Source organism: Papaver somniferum, chromosome 9, assembly GCF_003573695.1.
Source record: "Papaver somniferum cultivar HN1 chromosome 9, ASM357369v1, whole genome shotgun sequence".
NCBI classification, from domain to species: Eukaryota; Viridiplantae; Streptophyta; class Magnoliopsida; order Ranunculales; family Papaveraceae; genus Papaver; species Papaver somniferum.
Window position 1 is genome coordinate 143,381,161 of NC_039366.1, and position 4,509 is coordinate 143,385,669.

Sequence of the window (4,509 nt, forward strand, 5' to 3'; positions counted from 1 at the left end):
CAAATCCAGCCACAATTCATAGAAGTAAATAAGCCTTACACTGCCATCGAACCATGGCCATAACACCAGTTCCATTTCCTGAAAAAAACTTGAGCAAAACCTCACAAACTTGAGCCACACCGCTGTCAATACTCATGTAATTCGAATCCCTGTAAACAGTCCATCAGCAACTCCTTTCCGGCTGCGTTTCAAGCACAAGACATACCCAAATCTTTGATAAAGCCATCAGTCTTGTACCATCTTCTCTTTCATTAATGAATTCAGCTCATACCCCTGTAAAACAATCCTCCAAATACACAGCAGCAACACATGCCTTGGCCTGCACCTGTTGAGCTCCAGCATTGTACCCATTTCATCCCCGAACTCAAACTACATATCACCAAAACACAACTTCAGTTCTTCCCTTCGTAGATGTACAGAATCAGTTACAAATCTCATGCCACGGTAATGCCTTCTTCACTGATTTCCGGCAGCAAATCAAGCTTAACTAGTACAAATCTTCACGTAGGCCACACTTAATCACCGTGTACATAGGCTTTTGGCCATGGATTTTTTTCACTCCAAAAATGTGGCATCAGGTGCCGTGACAACTGGGTACCTTTATGACTACATAAACTTTGAGTGACTATTGCACATGATTTACCATGGCCATATCTCTGTAACCGTGTCCATATGATACCCTATTTTTTTAAGTAGTTGAGCATTTTTTTCTACAACCATGGCCATATGTTCCTTATAGCCACACAACTTATGTTTAATGTGGCTAGTGTTTACTTTAAAGCTACATGGATTTATTTGAACCATGGCCTTTGCTACTAATCAGACACACAAAAATCATTTTATCATGGCTAATTCGTGACCTACAGCCACATTGAAACTGTAACACCATGGCAATAGACATTCTTAAGATACAATATATGATTTTGATGTGGCGATTGTTTATCCTAAAGGCACATGGATTTATTTAACCATGAACACCTCTATCATTTAGACATGGAAAAATAGTTTCACCATGGGTAATTCATGATTTATAGCTACACTAAAAATCTACAAAACCATGGTCATCCATATCATTCAGACACGCAAAAAAATAATTTAACATGGCTAATTCATAAGCTATAGCTATACGGAATCAAAAGAAGCATGACCAAAAGCTTTAGAAAGACACATCAAATGTTTTCAATGTGGCTGTGGGTTACGTTTTGGATGCATGAAAACTGGTAAACTTCATATTCAGCCACATAAAGGCACAATCTTCTGTTATTGGTGACTTTAGGCCTCGTATGTATGTCATCATTTTAAGAACCTATTGACTGCCTATTTGTATCAAGTTTAGCAAAGTAGAATCTAATACAAATTAATCACTGATACTAGTGAATATGTTTACTGAAAAATTCTCAGATACTCTTTATATTTATTGAAACATTATTGTCATTACATTTCCAGAGAAAATGCATAAAGGTAAATAATTAAGTAAAAAACATGGAACATATGCTCAACACCACTCGAAGACGATTAACCACCAAACCATCCCCTTTCCAAGTCTTCCCATCTGAGCAAAATTTCCTCTGCATCTCTATGTAGCTTCTAAATAAGCACCTGCAAGAGAAAGAGGGAAAGGGAACAGATTCAATCATCTGGATGGAATGTTGCAAACAGAACTATTACGATGTTTTATAATAATAATAATCTATATGTCTTAAATTAGAGATTACACCACGAGAAATTCATTAAGAAAAATAAGAGATAGTTACAACTCTGTATGCACCATAATGAGAAAGAATTCTAACTTTGCAGTGACTAGAAAGGGGAGCCTGAAGAAGTCAAATACTGCAATTTGGATACAAAGGAAACATGCAAGCTAAACGGGGAAAAATGACACAATTTAGCTTTTTAAATCTCCATATTTTTTTAGCTTTTTCCTTCTGAAACAAAACAAGTTAAAGTTAGTTACAAAAAGCAATACCCTAGAGAAGGAGACAATTAGGTGCAAGAGTCCATTCCCATTGCTCTATCATATGCATGAGCATTCTATACCCATCTGACAGTCCCTGTATATACATTCACATATTTAAAGATCTGCTACAAGTGCATTACGTCTTCAAACTAAACAACGTTAATCATAGATGAAACAAACCTGCGGATAATTCTGTGCCATCGAGACATTATCGTGCACCACACAGGAAGTAATGCCAAACATAATTATACCACAATCAGCATAGTTACTTCAAAATTGACCTGGGATGTGCTAGATATTTAACAGCTCAGCTAATCGAAGCTGGGAAAAGAAAAAAGGAAAAACTGTTTAGGTGCCCAAGCTTAAAGAACGTTCATCAATTTCCATACAACTTGCAAGCTTCCAAATTTATATGTAGAGTATAGCTTCAAGCAACTTTGGCCACCTGATAAGATTTCTCGATGTTTGCATTGTACATAACAATCCATGCTTCTCCCTTGAGTATGTCCTAGGAGTAAATTATGCATCCCTGAGAAAAAAAAAATAGCACATTCAACAACAAGGATAAACAATAACAGGTGCTTAGTAAAAAAATTAAACGCCCTAGCTCTCACAAAACTAATCAGAAAACAAAGTGATCGGGAAGCATATAATGGTTCTTCTTGCATATAAGACTAAACAATTGGAAGACATGATATTATATACGAACAGCCAACCAAACAATTGGAAGGCTGTTGATAGGTAACATAAAACTAGATGAACAAAGAAAAAGGTTGAAGTACACAATCCATTATGTGCCTAAAAGAAATTGATTTCAGAAACTCTATATGCAACTAACAGCCTCATAATCGACCAGATAAGTGAGATAACTCATTTTGCATACATAAGGAACTCTTAAAATTTGACCATCCAACCCTTAACATAAGCAGAAGGCCATCTACCTCAAATTACAAAAGCACAGAAGATACCAATACTTGTCAATGTCATTTTTGAGTAACACCAATAAAAAATTAACAAAAGACCTCACAAACCCAGTCAAAGCAAACCTCTTATAATGTCAGTCATATTTTGTCACCGAATCATAATAATACAACATAAAAGTTAAGATCTAAAGCCAACCCCCCACCACATAATTCCCAAACCATAGATTTCTTTAGACCTAACAAATAATTAACTGCATCAACCTAGAAATAAGAGTCATTAGTCTAACAGGATCATAAAAATTAGCACAAATATTGGAAACCCAAACAAACCTTAATACCCAAAAAAAAATAAATATATATACTCCCTCCGTACCTATTATATAGGCGGGATTTTCATTTTTCCTTATACCACTATACAGGCGGAGTGCAAATTTCAAAACGATATTTTACTTCTACTACCCCTATTTATTTGCTTGGGAATATAATTAAGAACGAAATAGGAAAATACATAGATATTTGTGAAATCAAAAAAAATAATTCTTAATCCAGAGTTGGTCCGTCCGCCCATATATATGTGGTACGAAGGGGGTAAGAGACATTACCCTGATAAGGATGGTACCACCACCGTACCACGAAAGATCTGTAACTTTTCCATGGTCCCGGGGATTGTGGGTGCAACAAAGTCATCACCGTTCATCGGCTCACCCACAACATATTGACTTGCAACTTTCTTACAATCCAAAATTGATAGGTGTACTAAATTCTCTCTTCGTTCCCTTCCTGTATTAAACAATTCACACCCAAAAATCAATTTAAACCTAGACAACCGAAATCAGCGGAAATCAAAGGCAAGACATCCAAGTGAAAAGAGTTCATACGAGTTTGAAGATTCAGCGGATGAACCCATATCTTCTACTGCGATGTGAAAAGAGGACTAATAAGTAGAGAATTGGATCATCGAATTTGTTGGGGAGGGAGAAGTGAAGTTGAGGCGCAAGGGTAAGGAATTTTGAGGCGGCTTAGTTTAGGGTTTTTCAAGCGATCATAGATAAGACCATCTAAGTATCTAACGGTGGTCATGCACATCTAATATGTAAATTAGGTGGAAATAATACTCACAGTGCTTGTTTTTCTAACTTTTTTTTTTCTTTTTATTTATAATTTTTTTTTCTAACTTCATAACTAAAAAAAAAGAAAGAAAAAAACTTGCCTTTAATTTTTATAGAATTGATTAAGCTACCAAAAAATATAAAAAAAAAAAATCCATTTTTAAACTTATAATCAGTTTTTTGTTTTGGTTCGCAACTAAATGAAAAAAAATTGTATTGTTTTTTGAATTAATTTTAACATATGACATTATTTATTAACTTTTTGACCGTATTTCACCTGTAAATAAAAACTAGAACAAGAAAAATATAGAAGAGAATTCATGACGAGAATGATTATTTATTGGCATTTCGATAGTGTTCCCGTCTATCAATTGAAATTGTTGATTTTCAGTCATGACGAGTACGATCGAATTATATTGACCGGAAATTTGGTATAACTGGGTTGGAAATGGATAGCTAACTCATTCACGGTGAGTGTATTCAACCACGATGACCATGATATATCGATTCCAGTGGAATA

At 35.2% G+C, this 4,509-nt stretch overlaps 1 long non-coding RNA gene across 3 annotated transcripts; it reads right to left on the bottom strand.

Moving 5' to 3' along the window:
- Positions 1-1,410: 1,410 nt before the first annotated feature.
- On the bottom strand, positions 1,411-3,989 carry LOC113309405. 3 transcript variants are annotated; one of them, XR_003340582.1, is made up of 5 exons: positions 3,759-3,989; positions 3,483-3,660; positions 2,403-2,486; positions 2,138-2,278; positions 1,411-2,051 (listed from the first exon to the last, which is right to left on the bottom strand). It is a non-coding gene; the product is annotated as an uncharacterized LOC113309405 (long non-coding RNA). The 3 variants fall into 3 exon arrangements; XR_003340583.1 differs by having other exon boundaries at positions 1,411-1,599; positions 1,791-2,278; XR_003340581.1 differs by having other exon boundaries at positions 1,411-2,278.
- Positions 3,990-4,509: the final 520 nt, after the last annotated feature.